At 35.3% G+C, this 24,165-nt stretch overlaps 1 long non-coding RNA gene across 2 annotated transcripts; it reads left to right on the forward strand.

Moving 5' to 3' along the window:
- Window positions 1-12,459: 12,459 nt before the first annotated feature.
- On the forward strand, window positions 12,460-23,923 carry LOC120223626. Of its 2 annotated transcripts, XR_005526347.1 has the most exons (4): window positions 12,460-12,552; window positions 17,871-18,036; window positions 23,478-23,532; window positions 23,744-23,923. It is a non-coding gene; the product is annotated as an uncharacterized LOC120223626 (long non-coding RNA). The 2 variants fall into 2 exon arrangements; XR_005526348.1 differs by lacking the exon at window positions 17,871-18,036.
- The last annotated feature ends 242 nt before the right edge of the window (window positions 23,924-24,165 follow it).

Raw genomic sequence — 24,165 nt, forward strand, 5'->3', positions numbered from 1 at the left:
TGCTCAACTTTTGTTTTTTAAAATAATCTGCCAAACACCTTGATATTTTTGAAACACTGCCTTGTGATTGAGAGTCTTCCCAAAAGAAATTGTTTTTTTTTTAAATTAATTTATTTATTTAGGGAGAGCAAGCAAGGTGGGGGAGGAACAGGGAGAAGGAAAGACAGAATCTGAAGTAGGCTCTATCTACTATCACTCTGCACTATCAGTGCAGAGCTGGATGTTGGGCTTGAACTCACAAACCGTGAGATATTGACCTGAGCTGAGATCAAGAGTTGGATGCTTAACTGAGTGCATCACCCAGGTGTCCCAAGAAATTCTGCTTCTTAAATTCAACCCTGTGGCTAGGGATTCCACACATAAAGATACTTCCCAATGCCTGCCTGCATCTATAAATTGTCTGTACTAAAATTCCTTTTCACAAGCCCCAAAAGAAGAATATAAGTGGCCAATATGCAAAATGTTCTACATATCTAAAATTTAGTTCATTTTACTTAATTAAGAGGAGATATACCAATTTTTTGCCCATTAATTTAGCATAGTTAAAAACAGTACTATCTAGAATTTGTGAAACTTTAATGACATTGGCATGTTTATTAACTAATGGTAAAATTATAAGCAATAATAATTTAATGAACTCAATTTGGTAAGACGTTCTAGATTGACTTTTATTTTTATTTTTTATTTTTAAAAAAGCTTTTATTAATTATATTAATCACAGTTAATTAACATACAGTGTAATATTAGTTTCAGGTGTACAATTTAGTGATGCAACATTTACATACAATATCCAGTGCTCATCACAGCAAGTGCACTCCTTAATCTCCATCACCTATTTGACCCATCCTCTCACTCACCTCCCCTCTGATAACCAGCATTTGGTTTTCTATAGTTCAGAGTCTATTTTTTGTTTTGCCTTTCTCCTTTTTACCCCTTTTGCTCATTTGTTTCTTAAATTACACATATGAGTGAAGTCATGGTATTTATCTTTCTCTTACTGACTTATTTCGCTTAGCATAGTATTCTCTAGCTCCATCCATATCATTGTAAATGACAAGATTTCATTTTTTTAAAAAAATGTTTATTAGTTTATTTTGAGAGAGAGAGAGAGAGAGAGAATCAATCAGAGAGATAGAGGGAGGCTGAGAATCCCAAGGCAAGCTCCAGGCTATCAGCACAGAGCCCAATGCAGGGCTGGATCTCACAAACCTGTAAGATCATGACCTGAGCCGAAATCGAGTTGAATACTTAACCAACTGAGCCACTCAGGGACCCTGATTTTACTCCTTTTCATGGCTGAGTAATATTCGTGTGTGTGTGTGTGTGTGTGTGTGTGTGTGTGTGTGTGTACACCACACTTCTTTATTCATCAGTCATTGGACATTTGGACTGCTTCCATAATTTGTTCTTGTAGATACTGCTGCTATAAACCCAGGGTGCATGTATCCCTTTGCATTAGTATTTTGGTATTCTTTGGGCAAATACCTAGTAGTACAATTGCTGGATTGTTGAGTAGTTCTATTTTTAACTTTCTGCAGAACCTCCATACTGCTCTCCAGAGTGGCTGCACCAGTTTGTATTTGTACCAGCAGTGCAGGAGGGCTCTCCTTTCTCCACATCCTCACTGACTCCTGTTATTTCTGGTGTGGTTAATTTTAGCCATTCTGACAGTTGTGAGATGATATATCATTGTAGTTTGATTTGTATTTTCCTGATGATAAGTGATGTTGAACATCTTTTCATGTGTCTGTTAGCTATCTTCATGTACTCTTTGGAAAAATGTCTGTGTGTTCTGCCCATTTTAAAAGTTGGTTATTTGCTTTTGGTTGTTGAGTTTGGGAAGTTCTTTATATATTTTGGATAATAACCCTTTATCAGATATATCACTGGCAAATATCTTCTCTGATTCTGTAGGTTGTCTTTATTTTGTTGGTTGTTTCCTTGGCTGTGCAGAAGCTTTTTATAGTTGGTAGATCTTATCTGCAGAAGTTTGAAGGTATTTTTTCAAATATTTTACATGTTTCTACTTTAATTTTTGAATATCTGGATTACAGTTATAATAACTGTTCTAATATCTTTTCCTGCTAATCCTCACATCTGTGTTACTTCTGGGTCCATTCATTAATTGATTTTTCCCTCATTATAAGTCATGTTTTTCTGCCTCTTTGCATGCCTCATAATGTTTGATTGGATGCCACACATTATGACTTTTAACTTGTTGCATTCTAGATATGTTTATATTTCTGTACATCTTCTTGAATTTTGTTCTGGGATACAGTCAGGGTTCTTGGAAACAGTTTGATCTTTTTATGATTTGTTGGTCTGGTCAGAGAAATATTTAGTCTAGGACTAATTATTCCCCACTACTAGGGCAAAACACTTCTGATGAAATGTTTTGAATGCTCCATGATAATAAGGTTTTCAGGTCTCACTGCTGGGAAAAGGAATTATTCCTGGCCTTCATTAAGCATTGTTGATTAGCCCCTCTAATCATTTAGGATCACTCTTTTCCCAGCTTTGTATGGTTCCTTACAGACATGTGCTGATAAGTTCTCTGCTAAATACTAGAGCTGTACTCTGTGAAGATCTCCCAAGGGTTTTTTTTTTTTTTTTTGGTGTATAGCTTTTCCTTCTTTGATACTCTGACAGGTGAGCTCTTGTCCCTTTGGTTTCTTCACGCTCGCAGCTCTGTCGCCTCAACTCAGGAAGCACACCAATCTCTACCAGGACTCCACCACTGTACTGCTGCCTGCAAAATCTCAAAGTGGAAGACTGGTGTGACCCTATGGCAACTTCTTGAACTCATAGACGCTCCCAAAAGTTAGGGTACCTGAGCCTGAAGTTTCATTAGTTTCATACTCAATCCTACTCTGAGGATGGTTTCCCAGCATTAGAAAGGGTATGTATTTTGGAGAAGTCTAGGAAAAATATAAAGTCTACCTAAACTCTCTCTTATCTATCTGAACATTAGCTGCAAACATTGATTATGAAGTAAAACAATATTTATGAATGTAAAAGTCATATGGTTCATAAAAACTTATGGAATATTAAAATAGTTTGGATTTAGAATTAAAGAGGTCTGAGCAGGTGTTAAATATATAATATATAATAAACTCTAAAATAATAATGACAAATTTATATTTCATTGAAATTGTATTTCAGAATTAAAGAAATAAAGATGAATTGTAGACTGAATATAGCTACCAAGTTCTTCTTTATCATAATATACTGACGTAGACTCTAATAAAAAAATCAGTAAAAAAAATTTGGATTTGCAGAAACAAATATCCAAATTTTTTTTTACTAATTTCCTTGATTCCTAATTCATCTTTTATACTTATTATTGTTCTAAGAACATTTCCTACTTTTTAGATTCAGGATTCAGGATTCAACCGTGGTAATGTATGCATTTTTAGGAATTATCTGTTTTTTTCCTAAGGTATCTGATTTGCTAGTATATAATCATTTATAGAAATCTGCTCTCACACTATGTATTTCTGTGGTTATCTGGTGTTTTGTTTTCTCTTCCATTTTTCATTTTGGTTTTTGAATTTTCTCTCTTTTCCTTGGTTAATGTAGTTACAGCATTGCCAATTTTATTTTTTTTTAACTGCTCATTACTTTCATTGTTATGCTATTGTTTGTTCTGGTCTCTGCTTTATTTATTTTTGATTTTTCTTTGTTATTTTCTTCCTCTACTAAATTTCAGCTAAGTTTATTCTTTTCCTAGGTCCTTATGGTATAATGCTAAGTTGTTTATTTTAACTTTTTTTTATAATACAGGTATTTATAGCATAAATTTCATTCTAATATCTGCTTTTGCTGCATCCCATAGGTTTTAGAATATTGTGTTTTCTTTTTCTTTCATTTCAAGGAATATTTTGATTTGCTGTTTGATTTCTTATCTGGCCCATTGTATGTGCAGTAGTGTGTTGTTTAATATTTACATATTAAGTATTTAATATTTGCATTGTATATTATTCAGCTTTGTTTTATTGTTGGTCTTTAGTTTTGTATCATTGTGGTTGGATAATATACTTTCAGTCTTTTTAAATTTGTAATGTTTGTTAGGTCTCTTTTTATGTTATTTAACCAGGGGATTCTTCTGTGTATACTTCAGGAAAACGTGTATATTTTTATCCTCTATCACTTTTGATTAGAGGATTTAATACATTTACATTTGAATTTAACTGCATTTACATTATAAATGAGTATGTACCTATTACCATTTTGTTCACTGTTTTCAGACTGTTTACTAATTCCTCTCTGATCCTTTCTTCTCTTGTCCTCTTCCCTTGTGGTTTGATGCCTTTTTAAAGATTTCACTCTCATGATCTTTTATTTATCTAACAGTGGTTCTTGCTTTGTGATCACCATGAGGCTATTATATAGCAGCCTACATATATACCAATTTATCTTAAGTTGATCACAAGTTAAGTTTGAACACATTATAAAACTCTACATTTTTATTCCCCCTCTATTATTTTATGTTTTTGATGTCACATTTTACATCTCTTTAGTTTTGTGTGTTTATTAATGAATTGTCATAGATATTGTTGTTTTTACTACCTGTGTCTTTTAACCTTGATGTTAGCTCTAAGTGATTATTAGTCCACTGTATTTACTATATATTTAGCTTTACCAGTAAGATTTTTCCTTTCTTATGTTTCTTATGTTACTAATTAGTGCCCTCTCTTTTCAACTTAACAAAGTCTCTTTAACATCCATCGTAAGGCTGATTTAGTGGTGATGAACTCTTAGTTTTGCTGGTCTGGAAACCCCTTTATCTGTCCTTCGATTCTGATTAAAAACTTGCTGGGTAGAATATTCTTGGTTGGAAGTTTTTTTGCTTTCAGCACTTTGACTATATCATGCCATTGCCTTCTAGCCAGCGAAGTTTCTGCTAGAAAATCTGCTTATATTCTTACGGTGGTTTCCTTATATCTACTAAGTTGTTTTTCTCTTGCTGCTTTTAAGATCTCTCTTTATCTTCAATTTTTGACATTTTAATTATTATGTGTCTTAGTGTGAACCTCTTTAGGTTCATCTTTTTGGAACTCTCTGGGCTTCCTGGATCTGGATGTCTGTTTCCTTCCCCAGGTTAGTCAAGTTTTCAGCCATTATTTCTTCAAACAAATTTTCTGTTTCTCTCTCTTTTCCTTTTGGACCTCTGTAATGTAAATGTGTTGCTACATTTAACATTGTCCTATGGATCCCTTAAAATATCTTCATTTTTTAAAAATTCGTTTTACTTTTACTGCTCTGTTTGAGTGAGTTACACTGCACTGTCTTCCAGGTTATTGATCCTTTCCTCTGCTTCATCTAGTCTCCTGTTGAACACCTCTAGTGTATTTTTCATTTCAGCTATTGTATTCTTCATCTCTGTAACTTCTGTTTGGTACTTTCCTATGTTTTTCATATATTTGTTGAAGCTCTCATCTATTTGGGTTCATCTATTCTTCTCCAATGGATGAGCATTTTTATGATCATTACTTTTAGCTCTTTATCAGGTATATTACTTATTTACATTTCATAAGGGTTTTCCCCCCTGTGGTTTTTATCTTGTTCTTTCATTTGTAACACTTTCCTCTGTTTCCTCATTTTACTTGGCTTTCTCTGTTTTTTTGTTTTTGTTTTTTGTTTTTTTTTAAATTGGGTGAAGCAGCTATCTTTCCCAGTCTTGACCAAGTGGTTATAGGAAAACCAAGGTATGATTCATTCTGCGTCTGTGTAGTGCCTTGCAGGTAGCCTGCCAAGAACTATGTCTCAGATTGTCTTAGTCCCATAGGGCCCAGAAATGTAAGTTTCTCTGGCATCAGAACCAGCCAGTCAAAGGGTATCCACTGTGTGAATTGTATGCACCTATCAGCTTTGGTGGGACCACAGGTGAATGCCAGGCCAGGGTACACCTGCCCACTGGATTTAGCAGGGAAGGCCTATGTGGGAACACACAGCCAGGGTGCACCCACCTGCCACGTTTAGCAGGGTGGAACCTCAGCAGAGTCCCAGCTTGGGGCATGGAGTGCCAGCAGAGTAGAGGGAGACTGCAAACAGTGATACCTACCAGTGCCTCCATCCCTGGAGAAAGTTCTAGCAGACTTCTGCTCTTCTCATAGATGCTTTAAGATTAACCAATAATCTCCTTCACATGGGGTCTAAGTACTTTCCAACCTACTGTTTTTGTACTAGGTCTCAGGATAAGTAATTCTGGGAACAAGCTCATTAGAATGGAGTCTCAGTTTTTTTTATAGCCCTTTATGTCTCCTAGATGTAAGCCCCATTGGTTTCCAAAACCAGACATTTTGGGGCTCACCTCTCTGTGTAGTTCCCATGGTTTGAAGTGTTTGATGTGGTACTTGAACTCTTCATTCCTCAGAGATATGCTCTACATTTGTGAGATCCCTCTCTCTCACTTGTGGGGTGTTGTACTGGGGGGTGTTGTACTTTTTGGCAAGACTCTGTCCCTGCTTCTACCTACCTTGTTGTGGCCTTTTTATCCTTTGTTGAAGAGGAGGTTTTCATCTAGTTTACAGGTCTTTTTCAGAGAGAATTGTTCTATATGCAGCATTAGATTTAGTGTATCCATAGAAGGAGGCGAATTCAGGGTCTTCCTATGCTGCCATCTTGAATTACCTCCATCTTCCTTTATCTTTACAATTCAATAGTTAGCCATAATTTATCTTGATGTGCTTGTTTTTATCAGGTTTTTTTTTTTTTGCATGAGATATTATGCCTTTCAATCTCCCTAGTCATGTTTTCCTACATTTCAGATCTATTTTCCTTATATTCATTATCTCAGAGATATTATCTTTATGCTGGATCATTTTTGTCTATTTTAAATAATTTTCACCTCCTCATTGGTTATTTCTTTATCTTTCTCTTTTATTGTAATTCATTATAATTATGTCAAATCTTCTCTTATTCATCCATGTCTATTCTATTCACCTTTATTTTTTAAATTAGACAATATATTTTTAATGAAATTATTTCTATATTTGTTTCTCTAAGTTTATAGTATGTTTTATCTCATTCTGACTTTTTAATTATCTAATTTTCAGCTCTTTTTATGTAGATTTTTTTAATGTTTCTGTAGCACTTGTGGAGTGCTGCTTTTATTTTGTAGATGATACTTTCTTCCATGCTGAGTTCTTTGTCTCTCTTCTACACATCTCATTTATTGTTTTTCTTGGTTCATTCTTTCCTTCAAATATGTTTTTAGTATTTTTGCAAAGTTGTCATGCCATTATTTTTCATTTATTTCTCTGATTCAGGCATATTTATCCAAACTATTTTATTCTGATAAAATATAGGAGATGTCCCTTTGGTACCCATCTTATTTGAGATAATTTGCCTTTCCCTACCCCACTTACCACTACTTTTGGTTCATTTTCCTGAGGCCTGGCATATTTGGGTCTAGAAGGAGAGCTGGGATAAGGCTGGGTTCATCTAAGACTTTGGTCTTTCTTCTAAGACCTGATTACTTTTCTGTTAGTAGAACACACTCTGTAGAGACAGTAGTATAACCTTAGTTGGAAAGGGAAGTTAACCTTGAATTCTCTAGCTTTTACCAAGAGGACATTTTCCCTAAGTAGACCAGACCACCACCTTATTCACTACCTTTAGAAATGAGAGTAGCTGGAAGGAGTTTTGCTTAGTGTTTGGTCCATGAAAGTAGACATGCATGGTTAAGCCACTCTTTCATTATGGGAACCAAGGTACTTGTAGGAAGCATGAGCTCTGATCTGCTCTTGGATTCTATTAATTTTTATAATGGTGAGCCTTCACAGGGGGAAGGCTTAACATTTCCAGTTCTGGTTGTTACTGTGTGGGCAAGTGAGTCTAAATCAATGTCTTAGTATTAGGAAGCCCACTACCTTGCAACTACATTCCATATTCTCGTATGCAGTTTTATCAATAATAGGGACAATTTTTTGTCTCTATAACATGATTCTTTTGCCTTATTTTTTTAAAAGTTCAGAATCTGATTAAGAAAAATAAAGTTATTGTTCATTGGCCCCTCATCTCCTTCCCTGGTAGTCCAGTGTCCTGCAGAATAGGAAGCCCTGGATATCCCTCTTAACACTGCAGTAGTTCACAATGTGATATGTCAGAGCTTCTACTCATAAATCATGCCCCTTGACCTTTTTCATTATTAACTATCTTTCCTCCATATTCAGAAGATTGGAAGATATTAATGAGTGTATTGTTCACTTACCTCTTTTTTCTTTCTATTTTGGCAGGGAGCAATGGACGGAACTGGGCACTGTTGCAAACCCAGAACCTTCCGTTTCTTATTGTGGCTATTATATTTTACAATTTAGGGCATAAAGTTGTAGCTGTTCCTTTTTTAACTACTACTATTATATTTTTAGTTGATCTCATTATATTTTGTGCATTTTATTAACTAGTGGATTCAAGGAATTCTGAAATCTTCCAAAATTCCCATATATTACAAAGGATACAGAAGTTTTAAGTATACAGATATTCATAAAGTTGTCTAGATATAATTTCCCAAGACTTATAAGCTTTACAATATCATGAACTTCAGTGGAAGAATTATGCTACAGAAATAGTGGTAGACATTTTGTGTTCTAAATCATCCAAGCAAGATCATCTTAGCTTTTTCTAATTTTACTTCCCTAGTTGTTTCCAGAAAGTGTGGGAGCTAATCTCGAAAAGACCTCTCTTAATTGTACCTTAATATTTTTAGATGTCGAAATAAGCTAGTGATCAAAGATTATGTTAAGTAATTGGCAAGAGTAGCTAAAGGATAAGTAACACCCTAATTAGACTCTCAAGGAAGGCTTAATCTGTGCCAGACTCAACTAGGAATCCTATTACCCAAAAGGTAACTTATTAATGCTAATTATGATTTATTTTTACCTAACTGCAGGGGCTCTCATAATGACAGAGCAACATTAAGCACATAAGACACAGGAAGGGTAGCATAACAAATAAATGAAGGTCCTCAATCACTTTTGTTTGACCTCCTGAACTTGTGGCCATCTATTTTGGTAACAGTTTTATCATTAAGAGTTGGGAAATACACAGGTGTCCCTCGGCTTCTCAGAGAGCTGTGCTTCCTGTTAATTTTCTAAGCTAATTTAGAACAAGAAACATGGAAAGGCACTACGAGGTTCTAAAAATTTCAGTGTGTAATACAGACTATTTTGCAAGAAGCAAAGCATCAATAATTTAACTGTGTATTTCCAGAATATGAGAGGATACATAAAATGATGACACTGGGTAATTTGATCACTGTGACCACTAAGCAAGCTAGTTAAGAATCAAGCTATCACAAAAAAACTGCAAAGGGAAAAAATGTTTTTTGATTTCAGCTTTTGCTGTCTGAAGTGTGAATGTGTCCCAGTGGGTGGATAAATGGTTGGATATTAATCATCCTTGCCTGCCTGGCAAAGCTTTCGGGCTTTCTTGGCTGTGAATGGTATACTAGTTAGCTTGTTTTCTAGACTGGCAGCTGTACATCCCCTGGAGAAAGCTCATTCATCTCTTTCCCCGCTTCAGGGAAAGTTTTACTTTCCCAAGTTTCCTCTCTTACGCTTAAATCAGTGAAAGCAAAACCTGTTCACTAATGCCGCGTGTTTCCATCTCCTTCATCAGGCTTCAGTCTGACATGTTGGGATACCTTAGTACAGTTTATTATTACCATTCTTGGCCTGTGTTGCCCCAAGCAAAATCTAGCCAAAAGCTTAATAATGGTTCCAGCTAGCTTCTCAGTATTCTATTGTTTATTTTTACATATTGGCTATGTTTATCACTCTAGCACAGTGTCTTATACATAGTATGCACTCAGAAATCTTTTTTTCATAAATAAAATAGAAATTAGTATAGATTTTTATGATCATTTTATACATAATAATGTAAAGCATACAAAGAAAATATTTCTTGCATTGTATTCTGAGAAGCAAAGTATATTTTTTAGTAAACAAGGATATTTGTTTGAAATCTGTAAAATTAATAAGAGAATGCTCATTTTTCCAATTGTGTTTTAAGAACTAAGGAAAAGTAAGAGTGGTTTTTGATTTGATAATATTTCTAAATGAAGCAGGACTTTAAGATTTATCTGAATCATTATGTGTATCATCTGGTCTTATTTTAGCTTCTCTTTTGCACTGCAGTTGTAAAAAAATTTTTTTTATTTTGAGACAAAGAGGGTGAGTGAGAAACCCAGGTAGGCTCTGTGCTGTCAATGCAGAGCCCAACGTGGGGCTCAATCTCACCAACTGTTAAGAACATGATCAGAGTTGAAATCAAGTGACACTTAACCAGCTGAGCCACCCAGGCGCCCCAACCACTGCAGATTTTTTGTAAGCAAACACATTGAAATGATTCAAGTCAATGTAAAGAAACTACACTTAGTTCCATAGCCAAGGACATCCTTTAGAATTTTCTAAGTTTAAACAATATTACTGACACTTAATTGATTTTAGCAAAATGAGATAACTGCTTGGGAATACTTTCAAAAATCTAGACAACTAATAAAAACAATTTAAAATGGTTAAACTTAGAAGAATAATGTTTTTTTAAATCAGAAATAGTCCAGAAAAAATAAAGTTTTGTTTTATGCCCCAACCCAGGAGAGGAGCGAAAGTGAGATTTGGAAGGAACGAATCCAAACAATACTCCTTTAGCCACAGCAGTAGATGACTTTTTTTTTTAATGTAATATCCAAGAAAAGGTACAAAAATATATAAATGTTTAAGAATAATGTCATAGAGAAAAGGGAATCCTTATGCACTGTTGATGGAAGTGTACATTGGTTTAGCAACTATGGAAAACAGTTAGAAGGTTTCTCAGGAAATTAAAAATAGAGGGGCACCTGGGTGATTCAGTTGGTTGAGTGTCTAACTTTGGCTCAGGACATGATCTCCCAGTTCTGGGTTCGAGCCCCGCATTGGGCTCTGTGCTGGCAACTAGCTCAGAGCCTGGAGCCTGCTTCCAATTCTGTCTCCCTCTCTCTCTGAGTCTCCCCTGTTCATGCTGTCTCTCTCTCTATGAAATAAATTTAAAAAAACATTAAAAAAAAGAAATTAAAAATAGGACTACTGTATGTTTCAACAGTCCCACTTCTGGGTATATATCCAAAGGAAATAAAATCTGAAGGGATATCTGCACCCTCATGTTCATTGTAGCATTATTCACAATAGCCAAGACATGGAAACAGCCTAAATGTTAATGGATAAATGGATAAAGAAAATGTGTTATGTGTATATATATATATATATATATATATGATATGCATATGCAGTGGAGTTGTTTCCAGCCACAAAATTAAATTAGGAAATCCTGCTATTTGTGATAACATGGATAAACCTAGAGGGCAGTATGCTAAGTGAAATTAGTAAGGCACAGAATGATAAATATGACCTGGTGTCACCATTATATAGAATCTTAAAAAGCTACTTTCTGTTTATAGAAAGAGTAGATTGGTGATTGCCAGGGTCTGGAGAATGGGGGAAATAGGGAGATATTGATCAAATGGCACACATTTTCAGTTATAAGATGAATATGTCTGAGGGATGTAATGCACAGCACAGTCACTATAGTTGATAACGCTGTGTTGTATACTTGAAGGTTGCTAAGAGAGTAGACAAATATTCTCAATATACACACACATACAACCACACAACACGGTAACTGTGTGAGGAGATGGATGGGTTAACTAACCTTATTGTGATCATCATTTTGCATTATATACAGCCATCAAATTGCCCCATTGTACATGTTACACTCATACAAGATTATATGTCAATTATCTCAGTAAAGCTTAAGGAAAAAAAAAAAGTGATCTTTCTGAAAAATTAACCCAGAGAAACTCAAATTGATATTAAAGGATGCCTGCAATGGTCCAGGAAAAAATGGATAATATGAAAATTTTTTTTCATTGTTATCAGCATCATGTTCCCCATCGACAACAGAAAATACTTGTGGCATACCTACAGTTTTAATGAAATTAAAACATTAACTCCATATTTACCCCACTGTGAATATACACACACAGGGACATGCATGCATGAAAGCACATATCTTTGGTTGTAGAAAAAATAAATGTACATGGAAGATTTTATTTCGTTAAATTAAAGCCAAAGGATTTAGTGAGATAACCTTTTATGGTTTTCTAAAATGCCTTGGTTACTATGAAATCTGGGTTTTACTTAATACACTGTCCACTTCACTCATATATACAATCTAGTTGGAAGGTTCTTCCTGGTTCTTTTCTCTCTCTCTGTCTGTCTGTCTCTCTCTCTCTCTGTCTATTTATTTATTTATTTTACATTAAAAAGTAAATTCCATTCTAACATAACATGGTCACTAATTATGTCTGAATTTCTCAATCTGCAGATGACCCTTGGGGTCTAGATAGTGAAAAGTTGCTGCTTTCAGAGCTGGGCTTCTCACCATGTGTCTATTTTATATTTCTCTCCCATCCAGTAATTTCTGCAGAATCACTGAAGTTCCTGCTTGTTCCTCTTTGGACACCACCCCCCATCTTTGACATTCTCTTCCTGGTGACTCCACAGGAAACTGTAGGTAAGAACAAACTCTTACATTTAAGTTTATAATATGCTTTGAGTGGATTTTAGTGGATGATGTGGGAGAAGCTCTAAATTTCTCATCACCATTTGCTGAAAAGATGATCCTTCCCCCCCCATTGAGGGGTCTATGAAAAGTAGAACAAAATTGGAAGAGGCCCACTTCTTCATATTGGAACTTTCCATAAAGATACAGTAATCACAATGTGTGGTGCTAGCATAAGGGTGGACCTGCAGATCAGCGGAACAGAGTTAAGAGTCCAGAAATAAACTCTCACTTTTATGGTGAGTGGATTATTGACAAGAGGGACAAAGCCACTCAATGATTCTTTTCTATTTAAGGAGATAGTATGGCTCTGCTGATCCTGGGGTGACTAGACCTAGAATTAAAAGCAAAAGTAATGCTGATATTTTCAGATCCCAAATCTGCAGTTTCCACCCTACTATAGTCTATGAAATTAGAGCTTCATGTTCCAGAGTGTTAGGTCAAATTATTTTTTGAAGGACATAAACTCTACTTTATAAGAAGGAATGACAACTAAATATAATGTAGGATCCTGGCCAAGAGAAAGAACAATAGAGAAAAAGCAAATTCAATATAAATAATGTCTGTAGTTTAGTAGTAGTGAATCAATGCTAATTATCCATATATTACTCTATGAAATGTTAACATTAAAGCCAACTAGGTGAAGTGAGGACTCTCTGTACTATTTTTGCAGCTTTTCTGTAAGTGAAAATTATTTGAAAAATTAAAAGAATCTTTTAAATACCTTCTTTAATGGTTTCGAAGTACCTAAGCAGCCTATGGTTAACTGACTGCCCCAGATCTCATTTTCCATGGTTATTACACGGATGAAGTCAGTGTCGTTTTTTTTTTTTTTTTTTTTTTACAAATAGTTTATTGTCAAATTAGTTTCTACATAACACTCAGTGCTCATCCCCAAAGTGCCCTCCTCCATGCCCATCCCCCCCTCCCCCCCACATCCATCAGTCCTCAGTTTTTGTCAGCATTCAAGAGTCTCTCATGGTTTGCCTCTCTCCCTCTCCCCCACCATTTCCGCCCTTCTTCTCCCCCTTGTTCCTCCGTCAAGTTCCTCCTAATCCTCCTATACGTGCAAACATACAATATTTGTCCTTCTCTGCCTGACTTATTTCGCTCAGCATAACACCCTCAAGGTCCATCCATGTGGCTACACATGGCTAGATTTCATTGTTTCTCATTGCCATGTAGTATTCCATGGTATAGATAAACCACATCTTCTTGATCCATTCATCTGTTGATGGACACTTAGGCTCTTTCCATGTTTTAGCTATTGTGGAGAGTGCTGCTATGAACATTGGGGTACATGTGCTCCTATGCCTCAGCATTTGTGTATCCCTTGGGTAAATTCCTAGCAGTGCTATTGCTGGGTCGTAAGGAAGTCAGTGTCTTTTCTGATGATTTTCCTATCACAATATTCTACTTCCTGCCTCTTTGTGACCTGGTATAAGGCCAACATGTTGGGAGTTATTGCATTTCTCTGTGTACTTGTATAACTTGTAGTTAAATTAACTTGTACAGTGGTGAGATGATTGCTTTCTTGTAGTCTAAAGCAACAGGTGACCCACAGACGTGGTTCACATTAAGAATAAAATGCGACAAAAATTGGTAATTTTAAATAGTAATTGAAACTTGTAATAATAAATATTAATGCCAGCATTCATTTAAACAGGCTACTAGATTAAGAGGTTTTATTTAAACGTCAGTCATCCTTCTGTTATTCACCTTTGCTTAGTCTTAGCATTGTCTCTATTTAGGCCTGAGTGGCTATATTGGATATTATTCTTTTGGAATCTACTGTGTTTGCAACTGTGCAGTACAGTATAATAAGATGTCATGGATCATTATCCTGTTCTGGAAGTTTTTTGTGGCATTCCCACAAAACAGGACTTTTGGTTTGCTTTTCTGTTCATCTTGCTTAGTCTGTTAGCTAAAGAAATGATGTCGTTTACCTTTTTTGACCTCCTTTGTTTACTCATTAAAAAAAATTCTTTTAATGTGTATTTTTGAGAGAGAGAGCGTGCATACACACACACGTGTGCACGAGAAGGGAAAAGGCAGAGAGAGAAGGAGACACAGAGTCCGAAGCAGGCTCCAGGCTCTGAGCTGTCAGCACAGAGCCCAACATAGGGCTCAAACCCACATGCCATGAGATCATGACCTGAGCCAAAGTTGAATGGTTAACGGACTGAGCCACCCAGGTGCCCCTCTGGTTTATGTGTTTAAAATAAAACATATCAGAGAGGAGGTGGGCAGGGACATGAGTAAAATAGGTGAAGAGGATTAATAATACACTTAGCAGGATGAGCATTGGATAATGATATATAAGACTATTGAAACGCTGTACTGTATGTCTGAAACTAATATAATACTGTATGTTAGCTATGCTGGAATTGAAATAAAAGACTTAATTTAAAAAAACACATAACAGATCAGGAGCAGACTTTTTGTATCCTCACCTAACTTCTTTACTCTTACTATTAGAATAATGGAAGAAATAATTAAGATCTTTTTCTAGTCATCAATTTTCTGATACACAGCCTCTCTTTTGAAACTAACACTTGGATTACTACAGATTTTTATAGGCAAGGTTTATGCATGAAACCATTCTCTCCTGGCTCTCTTAATAATAAAGTAAGCTGACTTTTTAGCTCATAGCCAAACCAGGTTCTGATTCAAGCTACTGTCAGTTGTAATTTAAGCCCATTAGAATATAACTTTTAATCCTAAGTTTTTAAATAAGGATGTAAAGGTAATTCTCACAGTAGTCTTAAGAAAGATCAGTGATATTTTCTGGGCCTTTAGTTCTTTCCTACAAAATGAAGTTGGTAATTCTCTCACTTAATTACCAAAGTTCTGTGAAAAGCAAATAGTCATCTGCAGGGAACGTGATGTAATAAGAGTATTAACACCGAATAGTGACAGTTAATCAGGCACCTCTGATTAGGTGCCTTGAAATTTAATGTCACTTGAGGGAAATCTATGGCCCTTCTATGTCTCCTAACATTACTAAAAATGAGAAGGTGGTTTGGGGAGATAGATTTATATTCAGAATCTTTTAAAGCTGTCCTCAAGGAGCAGGGCAAGGCTGGGGCAAGGTGCTCTACAGAGTCTTTGAGGAGGTTGTTTCATCCATACGCCTCAGTGTCATATCTTCTTTTAATTTCTTACCATCTTTCCCCTCTCAGTTTTTCATGTTCATTTATTTATTTTGAGAGAGACAGTGCAAGCACACATGAGTGGGGCAAGGACAGAGAGAGAGTGGGAGAGAGACAGAGAATCCCAAGCAGGCTCTGCACTGTCGGCACAGAACCATACATGCTTCTTGATCTCACGGACCACAAGATCATGATGTGAGCTGAAATCAAGAGTCGGACACTTAATTGACTGAGCCACCCAGGCGCCCCTCTTACTCTGTTATGGTGCTAATTTTACTCTGCAATGTGATCCAGTAATTTGAATTCCTCTTTACAGTTTGCAAACTCTTTTTGGAAGAGAATTTTCCTTATTCATCTTTAGAACTTATTTAATTCATAGCACACTACTCTGCATACCATAGGTGCTGAGTAAATATTGGGTGAATTCAAATAAAGAAAAACAGTCTTTAAGTTTTAGCATTTCCCTTAACAAATCATTTTTTAAAAATCTGAAAGGTGTGCGTGTGTGTGTGTATGTGTGTGTGTGTGTGTGTGTGTGTGTGGAAACAGTATATACACAAGCTGTGTGAGGAGACTGTACCCTATGTTATTCGAGGCAGTATGATTCAGGATGGTAGTTCTCAACCAGGGGTGATTTTGCTCCCCCAAGGAGGCACTTGACAATGTCTGGGGACATTTTTTGTTGTCTTGAGCTGTGGAGTATATAGCACTGCTCCTAGCATGTAAGGGGAAGAGACCAGGGATGCTGCTAAATGCGCTGGAATGTACAAGACCAATGATTACCTGGCCCAAAATGTTAACAGTGCCAATGCCAAGAAACTCTGGTATAGACAAAACCCACCTGGGGTCAATAGGATAAAATAGAGATTTTATTAGGGCATCACCCTTCACCAAATAATTGCAAAATTATTTATTACGTTCTTGCTTCTTATTTTAAGTATGTATTTTCTCACTTGCTCTCCTCTTCCACATAATGGCACTCTAGTGGAAATGAAAATCTTTGCCTTTAAAGTTAGAGTAGAAGGAATACCCGGAATAGTTTCCTTTCAAGGAAAGGCATCCTCTCTGTGACCTTACCAGAAAGCTTGCTGGGCACACTTCTTATATAGCCTTATACCTAGGTTGGATGAACAGTTTCTGCCTTTTGGGAAGGCAAATTTATTCTACATCTTTTCCTCTGCTGCTTTTTTTAGGGGGGGAGGGGTGCTGGGGAATGATTGTATTTACTCCAAAACTGTGGGATAAAAGTTAACATAATAAAAGTAACATTTGAAAAGAGAGTCTGACATCCAAAACACAATTTCAAAGGTGAAAATCAGAAATAGCATCCACATTAGTACTGTGGTCAAATTAACTTGAGTTAAGGATTTCAGTTATTCTGTACGATTTATTATTTTAAATTTATAGAGCATTCTCTTACATGGGTTTGAAAAGTGTCTAGGGCAATTGAGATTATGGTATCAGGGATTTGGTGATCATCTAATCCTTAATGTCATGGCACAATTAGGCTGAGGAATCCTGGCTTGGAACCTGGAAGTCATAAATTATTCTTATAATATTCTTGGTTTTCCTTATACTCTGGACCTAGGATAACCCAGGACAAAGCCAAACTTCTTGAGCTGTTTACTAGTGCAAATCTTGAGATATTCCTCAGCCAGTCAACCAACCAATAATCAGCTCAAAGTTATCCCTCTACCATGGATAGAACAAGTTGTGAGTATTGAGGGCCTAAAACTCATTTTGGTGAAACATTCAGGCCATTTGATGTCACTCTTAGATAATAATCTACTTGTGCTTGTTGACACACTGCAGCCCTCCATCCTCCGAGTTCTGCCTCTAACCTATAACATGTGTTTACAATAGTTTTATGAACAATGGTACAATAGTTACTATAGTAATATGAACAATTTGCCTATGAGCTGAAATATATAGTACGATACCCGTTAATATAAATCTACCAGTACTGTAAGCCCAATTCATGGTTTTTAATGTGAATGGCTTACCTACTTCTTTTTTCTTTCCACCTCTGAATTTTTGTCTGTTTTCTTCTGTGGTGAAGAAGAAGTTTCACAGCTCAGCAAAGTCTTACGACTTTTTTTTTTTTTTTTTAATAAACAGTCTCTAAAACACAGCTCATCTAGCTCTAGGACATCAAGCAAGTGACCCAGGACTTGTTATTTTTCTGTTCAGTTTCTGTGTAGCTAAGGCAAGAACTTTTTCTTGGTCTCTACTCAGTGATATGCAAAGACCTGAAGCTTTTAAAGTGAAAGAGAAAACAGAGAAGGTAAGCTTTGTTTCACAAAGAAATCCCAGCAAGTTACCTAGGGATACATTATTAATTAGCTTCTCTTGTTGACAGTACAGGATCACTTTGTTCATATTTATCATGTCTGTTGGTAAAAAGGGGAGGGGGGAGGAGATTGAATAACATCAGTACTCTTACAATCGTTCTCTGTCTCTGCTTTCTGCTTGGAAAATTGTTCAGTGCATGGCTGTTTTGGTGATTGCGGTACACAAACATCTGTGGAGGACAGTTTACCATGTTTGTCTCTGCAGAGCTCCCTAGCAAATCACATGTACATCATCAACTCTCAGATGACTCCTAAAGATGTCCTCTAACTACTGAACACATATCAGGGAAATGAGGTATAATTTATATCCTGATATAGAAAGAAAAAAAAGTGAAAGAAATTTGACTTGCTCAAAGTTTCTCATTAACTTTCTAGAGCTTCTGTAGTTGTTTCCTGGTTCTGTCAGGAAAGTCCATGTTTTGCAAGTACTTTGAGTCTAGAAACATTGTATCTTGCTAATGATATCCAAAAAATCCCCACTGTGTGATCTAATTTTCCATATATTGTTCCGTATAGAATTTCTAAGATATGGGTGATGCTTTGAGGACAGATCTACTCTTTATTACCAAGAGGCTGGGTTCTGATAAGTTGCCTCCAGAAAGATTCCATGATCTTGGCTCATAATTGCCAGGTGCAGTGGCAAAGGACAATGAGAGGCACTTTGTTTAAAATTTACAAAGAATTTTAAGGTGGCAACAGTGAGGCATTAAACCAAGTATGGGACCCTCTGTGACTACTTAGACTGTACAACCATGAATGTATGCATGTCCATGAAGGTTACTTGGAAATGATACCCAGCATCTGTTCTGCACAAGGAAAGCCCTGTACATAATTTTTTTTAATTATAAAATTCTCCATATTACTTCCTAATGCATCTGATGGTATTTTTCTTTTTTTGTATCGAAGAATGGTTGTAAAGCCCCACTTATCCCATTTTTTTGGGTAATTTTATGTAGGTATAGTGGAAGTAAACAAAAGTACACATATTCTGAGTGCAAGATTTAGCAGTTCTCAACATTTACATCCACCCAAAAGACCATTACCACCATAACGGTAACAAATATGTTTATCATCCTCTAAAGCTTCTTTGTGCTCTTTTGAAATCCATCTTTTCTTCTCTACACACTGTCCCCTGACAAACACTGATGGGCTTTCTGTCACTGTAGATTAGTTTGAATTTTCTGCAAGCATAGAATATGTATGTTTGTCTAGCTTTTTTCCCTCAGCATAATGATTTGGAAGTTCATTCATATTGCTACATGTATCAATATCTCATTCCTTTTTATTGCTGAGAAGTAGTCCTTTCAGTAAACTGTTTATTCACCACATGTTAATTAATAGACATTCATGTTTTCTCTGATGTTTAGCATCTATGTGTAAAGCTGCTATGAATACCCATTCTTGTATAAAATATGATTTTTAAAAATTTTCTTGGGTCAATACCCAACACAGGAATAGTTGAGTTACCTAGTAGTTAAGTGTTTACATTTTTAAGAAAGTGCCAAATTGTTTCCTAAAGTGCTGTTTCATTTTACATTCCCACCAGCAATGTGTGAAGGTTCTAGTGGTTACATATACTCAAATGCTTGATATTGTCTGAGAAGAACAACTCATGCAATGTTTAAACCTCTTCTAATATTACCTTAAATTTATTTATAGAGAATTTCTCAGAGAATTGAGTTTTATTTCCAAAATTTTATTATGAATAGTTTCCGGCAGAAAAGTTGAAAAAATTGTACAGCAAACACTATATATATATAAAAATATATATATAATGTATGTGTATATATATATACCACCTAAATCTGATGATTATTATTTTGCTATGTTTCCTTTATTACATATCTATACACCTGAATCTCCATCTATATAGTCACCACCCAATGGTGACTATAAGAATTTTTAGAATATAAGAATATGTATGTGTAGTGGGGAATGACACAGGGCTCAGGCACAGATTGTCATCCAATAAAAGTTATGTATTCTTCTAAGAATTTTGCTTACAGCTGATATTTCCTTGTTGGGTTAAAAAAAATAAATCTAGAACAGAATTTAGAGATAATGTAGTTCTCACCACCATATTTTCTTCCTTATATGAATCAGGAAACTATGGCCAAATCAAATGATTTGTGCAAGATATTTAGAAGGTTAATCATGAATCAGATTTTATGTTGTCTAGATCAACATTCTGTGCACAATTCTGCATCTTCTCACAATATTAATTATTCATGTTTTAAATGAATAAACTGTGTTTCTAGTACTGAATTATAAAAAATATTTTGCAGTTCATTTATGAAGATTCAATTCTGTATCATAATTATATACAAAATCATGCATTTTTAAAATTGAAAGGAAGATCTTAGTATCTTCTACATTTTGTTCCAACCCTAGTGCCCATTTGAAACCTGACTCTTAAGTGGGTGGGTTAGTACTTTGAAATAATGTTTAAGTCAATTCAGTTATTTTTCCTAATTTTATTTATTTGGAATGAAACATTAAGTATATAAATGATCCATAGTTTTCTGCTCCCTTTTTATCTCCTTTTATGCATCTTTGGGACATTTATCTTCATGTCAGCATCCCCATCAGGGAGATTTTCAGATAAGGGGAAAGGAAATGGAACTCAGAGTAGTCCCATTTTATTTGTTAATAAGAAGGAGGTTGAAAGTAATGGTTAAATTGGATTTTTAAGCTATCAGTGGATGTAATTTATTCCATCATGCCGGGTCCCCATTTGCCTTCTCTTTATTGCAGGTAATTGAGAATTAGTCACGTTTGTTATTTTTAGCCCTCCCTGATTTTGTCTGGAAATGGAAATGAAATTACAAGAACAGGTAAAGAAAAGCTATCAAAAATACTTTTAAAATCAACCTCATGATTCAGTTAGCCAGGAAATATTAGGAGACTTGGAAAAGGATTGTTTTAAGATAAAAACCAGGTGGGTTTTGTTTGAGCTGATTATTTATTTAAATAACCAAGATTGAGTCGAATCACCAAGAAGATATTCTTGCCACACATCCTTAAGGGTGTTGGTGCTTACGAAGAGAGCATGGGACATTTATTTCATTTATTTTATTACTAAAGCTTGATTTGAGGAAATGACCTTTTGAAGCTTCGGAATAGGACATTTACCTTAGTTTCTTCTCCTTCACCCTTGAAATTTCACCCATTAATGTAAACTGTTTTTTTAGAAAAAACATTCCAGATGCATTTTAAAATTTGATGGTCAATAGACAGTTTCATCTGAAACACCAAAAAAAAAAAAAGACCGATTTTTATTTCCAGGTACCTCACAATAGAAAGGAGAACTCCTGGTGCTCTTTCTTTGTAAGGATTTAAATTCATGTACAGTCTGTTAATTTGAAGGGCATTTGAAGTTTGAATTATAATGTATCAGTCATCCTTGAAAACTCAGGCAATTAATATACATAAATACAAAATTCCCTAAACAATATTTTTGTCCACACTTCATTTATATATGCTTATAGGAATTACTCATGCTAAACTGCAATTCATCAAATCCCCGGTAACAAAACAAATCATCCTGTCATTTTATACTTAAAAATGTCCATACTAACTTTTTTCAAAATGCAGGTATGGCATTTGATTGCAAATGCTTAGTGATGCCAGGATTCTCATCTTAGTAGAGAGAAGGAAAAATGTCCTATTTTCAGAATTACTGTGCCAGTTAACAAAGTTATTATTAACATCATAAATTACTGTTACTTTTGTTAAAATGACTTTCTGGCATCCTGGCACATTTAACACATCTACCAAGTGGATATTATTTGTATATCACCCTAGATATCAGTATCACACTTTTAAATACGTATACTTACAATAATGGCAATGTCTTGTGCTCTGTTGTAGATCTTACTGGCTTTGTACACAAGTAAATTAATCATGTGGCAGTCCTTTATCACTGAAAATAAATGGAAAGAATTTCTCAATAAGTAACTTTAAAGAACAATGTCTTTTACACACCACAGCAATTTACAAATGATTTGGCAAGGTATTTGGAAGAACTGAATGCCAATATTTTTATCCATTCTACTTTTGAATTTTTATTTTAAAACCATCAGATTGTGTTTTTTAATCTTTCTAATTTTTCCTTTCATTGTATTTATTCGTGTCCCTCTGAGCACACAGAAATTTGTAAGAATTTTAATGGAAAATTATTCATTTGGATAAGCATGGGAAATAACCAAATCATGTTAATGACTTAAAAAGTACATATTTTGTAATTGACAATGGTAAAAAGTTAATGTTTATAATTAATTTGATAAAGAAATGACTAGGGGTTATGAATGCCTAGGAATGAAGAAGGTAAGTGGTATATGCCACAAATAAATTATAATGGGACAGAGAACAAGAAATGTTAAATTTGGAGAGATTTTACTTTGAAGTATATCTTTGAAGTATATCTTTACTTTGAAGTATATCTTTTATCTTTGAAGATATCAACAGAAAGTCATCACTCTCAGCTCTGTAGGCACTTCACTGTGGGACTCACTCCTATTCCCAAATCAGGATAGAAAGAGTGGGCTCAGGGGTCTGGCTGTCTCAGTTGGTAGAGTTGTGAGTTCGAGCCCTGTACTAGGTATAGGGATTTCCTTTGTGGGGGGGAGGTGGGGAGTGGTGTACAGATTTCTTAAAAAAAGAGAGAGAGAATGGTTATATTTAGAAAGTCATGTGGTTTTCTTTCTACCTGAGGCAAAGTCAGATGCTCAACCAACTAAGCCACATAGGTGCTTCAAAAGTCATGTGATTTTCAAGAGTAGGAGCTGATTATAGTTTTTCCTCAAAATAAAAAGTGGGTTCTCACTCATGAGTATTAGACTCCTAATATTAAGAAAAAGTTACTTATATAAAGAAAAAGTTGTACAAGGTCAGACTCAGTATACATGTTCTGACAGATAATCACACAGCATAGTTGAAATCAGAGCATTCTTCAAAATTATAAGATAATCACAAACTAATCACAAACTTCTGGATTTGGACCTCTGCTTAACCCCTCTCCCCTTGACTCTAGGACCTACAAACATTTCAGTTATTTTTTTCTTTGATTTAAACCACATGTTTCTTGTGATCTTAGAATCTTATGAACTTTTGTTGGGTATTTGATTACTATTTTTTTCTACTTTGGAATTTTGAGTTTCTGTCTACAGAAACTTGTACTTATCCATTTGATTAGAACTCTACACTTTTCATTTAGAAATCACAGGACTCATTTCTGCCGGAAGAATCACCAAGGTCAGAAAAGTGTCGTATTTCTGGGCTATGTGTAAAATTATGGCAACTGCTGACATGCTAATAAGCAGATCCTGTGGCCTCTTCTGATTCATTTTTACTTTCCTCCCTTCCGTGATTCTAGGAAGCAATAACATCCCGGCACTTCAGCTCAAGACCCCTCAATTTTAAACAGCATGGTAATTATTTCTTTTTCCCAGAATTTCACGGACTTTTTTGTCATTTGGGGCTGGGTGTAGAATCACTTCTTCTGGGAGTCCTGCCCAACAATCTGATCTGTTTCCCAAGCTCTCTCTGTTCTTTCATCCTTATTGCTGTCACTGCTTCGTATTTTATTACTCATTATTTCTTAATTTGTTTATTTGCCTTCTTCCTCCACTGGAACACAAGAGCCGTGACCTGAGGGCCCAGATCTGTCTTGGTCACTGCTGCGGGAGCACAGTGCCTGTCATAGAGAAGACTCTCAGGAAATGTTGGTTGAATGGCAGACTGGATATTGACAAAATGGAGGTCTGTCTGCAATTACTGATGCTAGGCATCTCTCTAAATAAATAAAACAATCACAATTAAGATGGTGCCTTAATTTTGTCTAACTGAAAACATGGGATTATATAGACTTTAATTCATTTTAGAAAGAATGTTAAATGTTACAAGTATCAGTTCTAACAATATTCTAGATATAGCGAATTTGTTAAAAAATATTAATAATTGATCATTATAATTGTGTCCTTGATTTTGAATTTTGTTTCTGAACATCATCAGTATGATTACAGTCTGGTGAAAATGAAAACATTTCTTTGTGCTTTTAATGG

The sequence above is a fragment of the Hyaena hyaena genome, unplaced genomic scaffold (genome assembly GCF_003009895.1).
Source record: "Hyaena hyaena isolate Hyena2069 unplaced genomic scaffold, ASM300989v1 scaffold_1026, whole genome shotgun sequence".
Classification (NCBI taxonomy): domain Eukaryota; kingdom Metazoa; phylum Chordata; class Mammalia; order Carnivora; family Hyaenidae; genus Hyaena; species Hyaena hyaena.